The sequence below is a fragment of the Grammomys surdaster genome, unplaced genomic scaffold (genome assembly GCF_004785775.1).
Source record: "Grammomys surdaster isolate TR1022 unplaced genomic scaffold, NIH_TR_1.0 232, whole genome shotgun sequence".
Taxonomy (NCBI): Eukaryota; Metazoa; Chordata; class Mammalia; order Rodentia; family Muridae; genus Grammomys; species Grammomys surdaster.
The window spans coordinates 1,871,607-1,884,097 of NW_021604677.1; the positions used below are offsets into that span (position 1 = coordinate 1,871,607).

The window sequence follows — 12,491 nt, forward strand, 5'->3', positions numbered from 1 at the left end:
CTACCAGTAAGGAATGAGTCAGGGTAAAGAAAAAGCATGCAAGTCATTAATTGGTATTAGCAACTTTTGTTCACTCACTTAGTCAGCAGGTCTTAAATTGCCAACATTAGCTCCAACCATGATTCTATTTCCACATCAAACAGATTCCATGAATAATAACCTTTTAGTACAGATTTTAACTTTCTACAAAGGAATGGTTCACCAGAGGAACCTTTAGGCTGACTAGCTGAGCTGGACCTGCCTCTAGAGCGCTGGGACTAAAGGCATGTACCACCACACTAGGCCCAAGTCTTTTTATTAAGTCACACTACTACTTTGTTTAATTCCATTTTCTGAAGGTGGAGTTGGTATGGACAACATTCAGTAAATAAACTACTGTATTTACGTGATAATACATCAATTCTGATGTGGTTGCTTTTAAACTATCCAATAAATTACAGAATCTGTTTAATCTGAAAGGTTTCGGTTCCAGAAAAATGTTCACAATGAGGGAATCTCATCCACTTGTGTTTTCATCTTCAGTTCTTTAAGTATTAAAAACAAGACAAAACAAACAAGTCATTGTGTTTTATGCATACACCACATACAAACAAAGAAACTCAGGATGGTCCTTCTGTGTCCCAGTTAAAAATAAATTCAGACTGAGTAGCAACTGTAAAATCTCCCCAGCGGTTAAGAAAAGCCGTTCTTCAAAGCTGAGGAAATACAACATGGTATCAAATATTCTATTGTTAAAGGAAGCAACTACAGAAAGCTCTTACTTGCTCAAAGCAATCAGTGCCTTTTGATGCAGAACAAAAACCAAAACTATCCCAACTACCGTCAATACTTTCAAAACCAGCATATCAAACTTGATTTTCATTAGAATGCTATTTTTTCCACACTAGTTATTTCAAAACCCAAGATCCAGACTTTATATATATATGTATAAATATATATATAAATGCAAACAATTATTGTGCTTCATCTTCAGGACAAGAATGCCAAGTCAGCCTTTCCTCATAGAAGGCAATGACAATCTGAGGACACTTCATATTTGCCTCCTTTGCCAGCACCAAGTCAGCCTCATCTGAGTCCTTCCATTTCATGAGAAACATTAATTCTCCACTGCTGTCTGTGGCACCAATTATTCGTTCAGGATCAAGACCTCTGGCAAAGCCCCTTGGTTTGTCAGCAGCGTCTCTCTTCTTCTTCGATGTGCTATCATCAGATTCACTGTCAGATAAAGATTTCCTTTTTGTACCATCTTTTTCTTTACCAGCTTTTTGAGAATTAAGAAATGCTTCAATTAATTCTGGACAATCTAAATTTTCTTCTGGTTCCCAAGTATTATCAGCATCTGTGAACCCCTTCCACTTGAGGAAGTACTCGACCTTCCCATTCACTACACGGCGGTCCAGCACTTTTTCTACCACAAATTCTTCAGGCTCTGCCTCTTCAACTTTTTTACTCTTTCCATTCTGTTTCTTTCCCATTTTTTGCAATGTAGTTTTATTGGAGGCCATTTTTAAAATTTAATCGGAGACTTGAAGAGTTCACCGCTCAAGATGCTCGGGGCCGCGGATCCTGCCAGGAATTTTTTTTAAAGTGCTTACTTTTCAAGTAATAATCTCAAAGTGGGAACTGCTAATGAGTTGGTAAGGGTTGGTACGTATCATTAGTATTCTGTAACACCCCAGTAAATCCCTAAGGGAAGAAAACTGAATTGATAAAAAGGATATAACGAAACTCTGAGATGTGGCTTCCCTATGAGTACTGGAGGATTTTTCCAGCCATGCTGTCTTCAAAATTGGATATTCCAAAGTCTTAGAAAACTATTCAACGTTATTGCCTTGGACATGGTATTACTTACATTTAATTTGGAAGGCAGAGATAGATGGATCTCTGTGAGTTGAAGGCCAACCTGGTCTACATAGTGAGTTCCAGGCCAACTAAGGCTACATTTTGAGACCTTTTCTAAAGAAAAAATGTAAGAAAAGTTGGGGACTGGGGATATCTCAGTGATAGGGCAATTGTCTAGCATAATTTGGTTCCATCCTTACCATTATTTTAAAAACAAGAGAAATAAAGAAAGGTGGAATGAGGGAAACTAATTTTGGTATTGTACTCATTGTATGTCATCTCCTATGCTAGATATGTATCCTTTCCAAAGAGAGCAATCCTGTTTGTGACATGTTGTCAGCTCTTCCTGGGAGGTAAAGAAATCATGGATTGTAATTGTAGGAGTGAAGATAAGATTTTAACTTTGTGTGACTTATACCAAAATCCCTTTATCAAAATGCTCATAAAATGTCAGAGTCTAAAATAACTTCAGGACCCTTTTCTATCTATAGACATTTGATTGTAATTAGGCAGAGTTATGGGAGCAGTTAGAGGTAAAAGTCAGAGGATTGGAGGTTGACAGAGGTGTGTGTGCTCCTTTTAGTTATTGGAAGTTCACTAAAGAAATAATAATTAATTACTTTATAACTTTACAAAAGCTTTTCCTTCCCTTTTCCTATCTAATCTTATTAGTCCATGACACTAGGGATAACTAGACAAGGATCTATCAAAACTAAGAGGACAAATATTAGTAAGGCTAGACTTAAAATGGATGATATTATGTCAAAATAGTATAAGGCTATGAGAATAGTGACTATGTCAAATCAAACTCTATAGGACAAATATTCAAGGTCATACCCTGGAAGACCATGTTTGAACATCAAGTACCCAGTGCCAAAACTGAGACTGATGATAGGGTCAGAGGTCAAGAATTTGAGATTAAATAGAGATGAGAGAGGAACAAAGGCTATTGGGTGAAGGCTGAAGGCTGGAGGTAAGGTTTGTCATGAGCTCTTCAAATCTAGATGGAAATATTCATGTTCTCCTCTGAAGATGGGTCCTATTATTTAGGTACATAGCACTTCCTTAAAGCTGAAGACAGTGTTAATGTTGGCATTTGAGCTTCAGCATGATGTGGTATTATGCAAACTATGCTTTTAAAATACAAAAATAAATATTGAGATTGACTTAGTTTTCTACACTGCATGTGATTGTGGAGTGTCAAGTTGGACTGATGCAAATAGTAGAACAATAAGTGAGCACTTTGCCACTGTTCATGGGAATGGTACTACTGACTGTTGGGACAGCATAGATGTGAAGGAATAAAATTCTCCTAATTTTCGCAAGCCCAGATGTGAATGAAAGCTGGCACCTCACTATTCTTAAAACCATATTTTTAAAGTTTCTATCATGATGCCTTACTATATGGCAAAATTGCAAAATATTTCAGTCAATTCAGGAAACTTTCCTCTTTCCCTATAGTATGACAACCCTCAGGATCAGGAGAACAAGAACGGTCAGGACAGGAATAGGGATGGACCCTGATATTGTAATGGTACCTATTGAGTCTAGTCTTTGCTACTTATGATTTAGCAGCTTCAGTCAGCATTTTCCAAGGGCATGGGCTTATTTACTGTCACAATGAGAGATCAGGGATCTCTCATCTGAGTGAAAAGAGTTGATATCTGTATGCTTGCTTTGCTCTTTTATTGTTTGCTTAAGACTTGGTCCCACATTTTACTCTTCCAGCATGGACATTGACAATAAATTATTAAACTCATGCAGATTATAATGAAGCAAATCCACATTCTTCTTTGTAAACTAAAGTCTTTCCTCTATATAAAACTTCTGGAGCTGTTTTTGGTGTTGTTTTTGTTGCTGCTTTTTTTTTTGCTTCCTATATTAAATAAATCATATTTGTGGGGTACTGAACAAAGATACAGTGAATTTCTCTGAACCATTCCTTCTAGTGCTGATAGGGTGGCATTGATTTCCTGTACTGAATAGACAGGTCTGCCAAGTATTTAAATTACTGGGCATGATTTTGACTTCTTCATTAGGAATTATAGCTAAGGCCAGGTCAGTCTGGCATGAAGAAAAGTCAATTGCTGCTAAGTGACCTCATCTCTGGCAGATACTCCTTTTGTAGAACATGTGTAATCTTGCATGTTTTAGCAACATTTGATGAATGCTGATATAATATTCTGGTAGTATTAATCTACTAAAGATTTTTTTTCACTATAATAATTATGTGAAGTTTTGGAACTGAGTGATTAAGAATAACTTCCTTCTAGCCAGGTGGTATTGGCACACCCCTTTAATCCCAGCACTTGGGAGGCAGAGGCAGGCAGATTTCTGAGTTCGAGGCCAGCCTGGTCTACAATGTGAGTTCCAGGACAGCCAGGGCTATACAGAGAAACCCTGTCTCGAAAAACAAAAAACAAACAAACAAACAAAAACAATGCCCCCCCAAAAGAAGAAGAACTTTCTTCTTATTCACATTATTTTGTCTTCTATTCCAATACAATGTATGAAGGTTGGACAGTATAAATTGTTTTAAAGTTTGAGATTGTAGATCATTTTAGTTTGTTATATAGTTATGTTATTCCAGAGATGATTCTAGCATATATATTATTGTAGCATCTACAGTATTTTTTTCATCAAAAAACAAGACTCGGGGTGCTATTGAATAGAACTATGTCAGACCCTCTGGGTTTCAAGTTTAATTATCATATTAAATCAATCACCTAAATTCCTTGACTTTTGGGTTTGTCCTCTGAAAAATGGGTACAGACTATCTGCTTTGTCAAAAATTAACCTTAGCTTTTTTCTGTGTAATAAATTAAATTATTTCTACATCTTCCTTTAAACACCTGATGTTAGGCACTTACAAATATGTCTAGTGGAAGTTGATAGTGCATATAACATCAAAAAAGTTCTTTCTCCAACCTCAGCTAAAGCTCTAGATCCAAAAGAACTGTTGTTATCAGAAGATTTTTTAAAAATCTTATCTCTGTTATTTATCACCTATCATTAATTTTCTTGAGTCTCACTCAAGTATGCATGTATATGTATGAGTGTGTTTGTATACATGTACACATGTATGCATGTGTGAAAACAAGAAAGAGAGACAGAGAAAGAATATATCTTTCTCAAAAAATGTACTTACCTTCTCATATTGAAATCACTGAGTCCAAGATGGAGAAAGTTCTATCTGATTTTCAGAGTAGAAGAAAGCCCTAGTCAGGCACTCTGAGGGAGAAATAGATTTAGATACTAAGGCCTTAAAATTTCCATGACCATTTGCTCCAGCATCTAGTAATGCTGACTCTAGTGTCAAGGATACATCATCTACATTGTCAGGAATATAAACAAGCTAAACATTTATAAAGTACACCATAGTAAGTTACTTCTTTTCTGGAATTTCTTGTAAATGTAATCATACATTTAAAGTCTTTTATGTCAGTCAGTCTTTGGGTCAGGTCAGCATAATAGCATTGTGTGAGTATGATTCATAAATGTTTTACAATGACATATATATATGTATATATACAGTATATACATATGTATATACATATGCATTTGGGTATACGTGTGTATACATATGCATTTGGGTATACATGTGTATATATATTATATGTATATAAAAACAAAGTTGTGTATATATACACACAAATTTGGGAATATATATGTGTATACATATACATGTATATATATACATGCATGTGTGTGTGACAAATTGTTTATCACATCTATAATTAGGTTACCTCACATGTTGGGATCTTAAAAATAGTGTTCTGAATATTTAAGAATTACCTCTGGGTGAATACATTTTCATATCTATTGGGAAAAAGAAGAGTAAAACATCTGGGTCACATGGTGACTACAAATTTGACATTGTAAGACACACCATATATTTCTAGAATTCATCAGGTTGTTTCTCATCACTACACTAGTGTTTAGAGTGGATCTGTATCTCACAGTTTTAAGGTTTTACATATTCTAATTGTTTCTTAAATTGGAGTACACTGATAGTATACAGCCACTTTGGAAATCAACTTGACAGTTTCTCAGAAAACTAGAAATAGATCTGCCTCAAGACCATGCAATATCACTCCTGAACATAAACCAAAAAGATGTTCTCTCATCCCACAAAAACACTTGCTCAACTATGTTCATAGCAGCTTTCTTTATTCATAATAGCCAGAAACTGGAAACAACAGACTAAAGAATGGATAAAGAAAATGTGGTACATCTACACAATGGACTACTATTCAGCTATTAAAAACAAAGACATGAATTTTTCAGGCAAAACATGAGAATATCATCTTGAGTATGGTAACCCAAAAGAACATACACATTATGTGCTTACTTATAAGTGGGTATTAGGCACAGGATACCCACACTAATGCCACAGAACCAAAGAAGCTAAACAAGAAGGAAGGCACAAGGTAGGATGCTTGAATCATACTTAGAAGAGTGAGTAAAATAGTCATAAAAAGGCAGATGGGGGGAGGAAACTGGGTGGAAGGGCAGATAGGCAGGGGAATGGGAAGGTTGGGATCAGGAGTGGGGAGAAGCAGGAGAGATGGTCAGATGTCCATGAGAAGAAATGGAAATCTGCAACTGACTAGTGTGAGGAGGTGGTGGACATATCCAGTACTTGACAGAGACCAGGAATAAGAGGGCTACCTAAGAATCAATGGGGGTGACCCTAACTTTGACTCACAGCATTGGGAATATGGAACATGAAGAAGCTACCTCTTGTAGAACATTAGTGGAGCTATAGGGACTCCAACCCACCCACAAGTCTTTCAACACAAAATTTATCCTGTCTATAAGAAATGCAGAGAGATGGGACAGAGACCAGTGAATGGCCAATAACCAATAACCAGCCCAACCTGAGTCCCATCCCATGGGAGAGTGTGGGAAAGAACACGCGTGGCAGCCCCAGAATCGCAAGGCATCCAGGGACCGCAGCGGAGTCTCAGAAGCTTTCCACGCCTGTGGGTCCCACAAACAGGAGAAAGGTCCAGAGTTCCAAAGGCTTTGGTGGCGGCAGGCCACAGAAGACATGTGGAGTCCATGAGTTTAAGTGGTATTTGGGTCTGGATGTGCGCCCCCCCCCCTCACCCAGGTAAAAGCCAGGGGGACCTGGCTTAAATAGGGGAGTGGGAGAGGGTCTGAAAAAAGGAATAACTTAATTAGCTACCCCCCCTCAGATAACTCATGAATACGGAAATCTCTGAGGCTGAAGCCTATTAGTTATGCCCTCTACCTGTAGCTTTAGATGGTGACAGCAAAACCTCTCTGAGAGGAGCTACTTTGAGCCAAATGTGTCTGCAAGGCGCAGGTTAATGGAGATGTAGGCTGCATGGAGGAGTCTGGAATCCGGGGACATGGGGAGATACGTGCCGTCCCTCACAGGCCATGATTCACCTGTTGGGTCTCCAGCTATCTCAAACCCAGGAAGACCAAATTATCCCTTCACGGCCCTACAGGCAAGGACTAGTTCCTGACATTATTAATGATATTTATTTTGCTTCCAGATAGGAATATAGTATGACTGTCCTCTAAGAGACTCAACCAAACAGCTGACTCAGATTGAGGCTGACACTCACAGCTACGTAGTGGATGGAGCTTGTGGACTCTTTGGAAGAGTAGGAGGAAGGATTGCTGTCCTGAAAGTGGATAGGAACTCCACAGGAATACTAATAGTAAACAAACCTGCACCCTTGGGTCTTTCAGAAACTGAACCACCAACTAAAGAACACACATAGGCTGGGCCTAGGTGTCCCTTACACATATGTAGCAGATGTGCAGCTTGGTCTTCATGTAGGTCCCAAACAACTAGAGAGGGGTCTATCCCAAAAGCTGCTGCCTGTTAATGGTATATGTTCTTCTACTTGGGTTGCCTTGCCTGGTGTCAGTAGGAGAGGATGTGTTTAGCCTCACAGAGACTTCATGTGGCAGGCACGGGGATACCCAGGGGATGGACCACCCTTTCAGGGGAGAAGGGGAATGGGGGATCATTTTGGGAGGGGAATATAAAGTAAATAAAAATAGATTTGGTTTTGATGGTTTTAATTATATGTAGGTGTGAATATGCACAAAAGTGCAGCTGAACACACAAGCCAGGTGTGATAGGTGCTCTGGAGCTGGAATTACAAATGGTTGAGGGTCCTGTGATGATTGTGCTAAGAACTGAATTCAGGTCCTCTAGAAGAGTAGCAGGTGCTCTCAACAACTGGGATGCATCCCTCTCCTCCTACTCCATATCACAACATCTCTGTCCCCCAGTCTATAACTGCTGAAGTACTCCCAGCCCTCTTGTAACTTTTGAGACACACAAGCCCCTGATTTATAACTGCTAAGACACACTCCCCACCATGTAACCACTGAAACACCCCCCACTTCCACATACTACTCTGCCACCCTTCCCTCAGGCTTGTAACTGCTGAGTCATCTCCCCAGCCCCAGACCAGTAATAGTTGAGTGATTAGCCAGCCCCTGACCTCTTCACTTTCTTAACACTATTTTTGAAGGGGCAGTAAAATCAGAATCTATAAATTTTTATTTTTTAATTTTTGATTAATGACTTGTGTGCATTGTGGTGGCTTGAACAAAAATGCCCTCCTCCCCCACCCATACGCTCATATTTTGACTGAATAGTCATCAGGGAGTTGAACTAATTGGAATGGATTAGGAGATATAGACTTGTTGGAGTAGGTGTGGCCATGGAGCAAGCATGTCTCTGGGGTGGGCTTCGAGGCTTCGAGGCTTCCAGGGCCCAAGCTAGGCTTAATTTCTCTCCTTTTTTTCTGCTGCCTACAGACCCAGATGTAGAACTCTCAACTTCTCCAGTACCATGTCAGCCTGCGTGCTCTTCATTATTAGGATAATGGACTAAACCTCTGAAACTGTAAGTTAGCACTAATCAAGCACTTTCTTTATAAGAGTTGCTGTAGTTGTAGTTTCTTTTCACAGCAAGTGAACTACATCATTCCAGAGAAATCTTTGTCTTTTCCCAAATCAAAACATTATTTTATGTGCTGAAGTTTAGCTTAAATACAATTGTTAATTAGTTTCTTTTTTATTTCTTTCATTGGTTACTTTACTTGTTTACATTCCAAATGTTCCCCTTCCCAGTCTCCCCTCATGAACTCCCATCACATCCCCCTTTCCCTCCTTCTATGAAGTTGCTCTCCCACCCACCCACTCCTACCTCATTGGCCTAGGATCCCCCTACACTGGGGTATCAAGCCTCCATGGAACCAAAGGCCTCTCTCCTGTTGATGCCAGATAAGGCAATCCTCTGCTACATATGCAGCTGGAGCTATGGGTCCCTCCATGTGTGGTTGGTGGTTTAGTCCCTGGGAGCTCTGGAGGGTCTGGTTGGTTGATATTGTTCTTCCTATGGGGTTGCAAACCCCTTCAGCTCCTTCAGTCCTTTCCCTAACTCCTCTATTGGGGTCCCTATGCTCAGTCCTATGGTTGGCTGCAAGCATCCACATCTGTATTGGTCTGACTCTGGCAGGGCCTCTCATTGGACAGGTATAACAGGCTTCTGTCAGCAAGTGCTTCTTGGCATCAGCAATAGTGTCTGGGTTTGGTGTCTGTATATGGGATAGATCCCTGGGTAGGCAGTCTTTGGATGGCCTTTCCTTCAGTCTCTGCTCCACTCTTTGTCCATGCATTTCCTTTAGACAAGAACCGTTGTTTCTTAATGGGAGTGCAAGAATTAGGATTTGAATTTGAAAGCAAAATGATTTTCATCAGTTCTTAAAAGGTACAGGAAAATCAGCATTATGTTAATTCTTACAGGTCAACCAGATTTAGCATAAATAATACAAGAGGTAAGGCACAGATACACAAGTATTACTGTCACACACATTTTCCCCTTTAAAGTTCTAATAAAAATAATCCTAGGGTTAAATATTTGTTGATAAAGGTTCACCATATTTTCTTCATTTAATTTCTTAATACCATTCAGCTCTCTCCCATTCCTGCCAGCTCTGGCCATTTTATTGTGTCTGTGGTTAGGCTCCTGAAGGAATATTTACCAGAAAAATATGCTTGTCTGGTTAAAAACTATGACATATTAGACATTGTGATGGTTTTTCAGTACTGAAGGGAGCTGCATAACCAATTTCTTAAATCAAAGAATATATTCAAAATGTTTTATAGATAATTCATTTTAATATAATGTTAATCTCATATTATAGTTATACTGTTTTTTTCAACTGCATATAGTTTTAAAATGTCTACCACTGTGAAAATTGTCAGTTTTATTCCTTCAAAATGTTGATTTTTTCCCCAATTGGTTTTTATTCTCTAAGACTACATTACATTCTATATGTAAATTAAATCACACATAGTTGCAATTAAAAAAGCATGAATTCTGAGCCTGTTTCCTCACACCAAATCTTTTCTTGCTTAACCTTCCCACAACAGAATAGAGAACCTGTTTGGCATTCTGCAGATGTTAGACTCCTGCCGATAATACATCTTAGCAGGTCTGGGTGATGGTTTTGTTGCATAAAAAAACTATGCTGGGGAAGGATTTGTGATTTTTGATTCTAGAAATAGTATGATGGAAAAAAACTAATGATCTCAAGCAGAGTTCAGTGCTTTTGTGAAATCTATTGGGAAAAAGAGAGGGCCATTCTCCCCCTGCTATGAACTCATGCTTTTCTTAGACTCTGGCACACAGTACTGGTGAGAGACAGTGTGCCTGTGGCTTGTTATGTTTCATTAAACAAATGTGGGCAGATAAGTGAATCTCAAGCACCAAAGAATGTAACACTACAGTTTGTGGTCATTTTCACTCATTGGAAAGTCATACTTTCATTCCATTTCCCTTTTATCTTACAAATTAGTAAGCAATAATTTAACATGAAAGCCGCAGATATTTCTTTGGAATGATTTAAAATGTTTCCAAGCGAAAATGATTTTCTATGAATGACATATATTATTCATTCCTTAGTTTTCTGAGATTTATCTTTACCTTTCCATCCCAACATTATTTTGAACATGTCTTATAAAAGCAGTTGGAATGTTTTGATGCACTAAGAATCCAAATGCCATCATTGCTTCACTAAAATCTCTTATCTTTAGTCAGTATCTTTCCAGGGAGCCAACTCTGATGGAATTTCAGCTTCCCAAAGTCATCCTCCTGACAGGAGTTCTGTAACCCATGATAGCAAATTCCATATATGGTGGCAAAGAAGAAACCTGGGGATTGGTTAGGAAGGGAGATCCTTTAGATCTTAGTAAAGTTCAACCCAACTGGAAATCTTACAAAAGGCTGAAAACACTCTTGGCCTTTATTGCATACTTACTACAACCTTGGCATTTACTAAATACTCACTATGTTGTAGGTTCAAAGAACTTTCATAACTGCCCTTGCTTAGTTATTTATTTCCTATGAGGCAATCACTACCTATCTGTATAGGAGAGAAATGAAGGAACACATTCAAGGTTACACAACTAATGAATAGGAGGGGAGTGAAGCAAATTCTGTGTTTCTAGTTACTATGTGTACTATAAATCTGTACCTGTAGACCTGAAATCAGCTGTTTATGAAAAGACTATTTTTTTTCTTTACTGTGAAACCTCAGCTGTGTTTTTGGTTTTATGTTTCTTTTATAATTTGTAGTTAAACACACACAAACACACAAACACACACACAAACACAACACACACACACCTTTCCCTATAACCACTCTTCACCCCACCCTGAAAGAAAATCCTTGAAATGGTAATCTAGGGTTCTTACTTTGTGAATAAAATGTAATAGAAACAGAGGGGTATCAGGCTCAAGCTAGTGTGAAATTTGCTCTGGTAAAGAAATTTCCCCAAACCTTGCTGACAGTCCCTCAGGGGCTTGCTGGAGCAGAGGATGTACAAAGCACCACCTCTTTCAGACAAGCCTGATCTTTATAGCTGCTAGCATCCTGCTTTGATTGTGGCTTCATCTTGTTATAGGGACTGAGGATTAGCTTTCCGGCATGTTGTCTTCTATAACTGGAAATAGCTCTGGATAGAGATGTAGTCATTTTATTTAAAATGAAAAAAACTGTCATTGTGATCCCTCTCCATTTCCCATCCCCCAAATATTTATTCATCTCTGGTCTTTTGTCTCAGAAAGGACACACTAGTCTGTGCTCTGAATTTGACCACACCTGATTTCATGAGTAAGGATTTCAACGGAACAGAAGGGATGATTAGCAGCTGCTCTACTGCTGCCTTCTTGATAAAACTGGCAGATATCTGATGCCCCAATGCAGGTTAAAGAATGCTTGTGAGTGGCATTTCTCCCACCCACAGTTATCAGCTCTTTAACCAAGCATTTTGTTCTATTTATGGTGTGACATGCCAAATGGCAACTAAATTTTAGCTATGCTCAAACTTTTTACTGAAAACTTTAAATGTATGTCAAATCGCATAAAATGCTGTTCACAGTTTGTGATGGTTCTATCCAGTTCAGCCATTGTCTGATGGAATTCCCAAGCAGTTAAATCTTGTTGAGCAGGAATGTGTGAGCAAGAAAACTTTCTAGTTAATTCAGTTTCCCAGTTAACTATGATGTAATGTGACATTCCTTTTTGGTTCAAACTTGAAACAATCTCTCTCTCCCTCTCCCTCTCCCTCTCCCTCTCCCTCTCCCT

At 38.7% G+C, this 12,491-nt stretch overlaps 1 pseudogene; it reads right to left on the reverse strand.

Moving 5' to 3' along the window:
• Positions 1-868: 868 nt before the first annotated feature.
• Positions 869-1,564, reverse strand: LOC114626275 (annotated as a pseudogene).
• Positions 1,565-12,491: the final 10,927 nt, after the last annotated feature.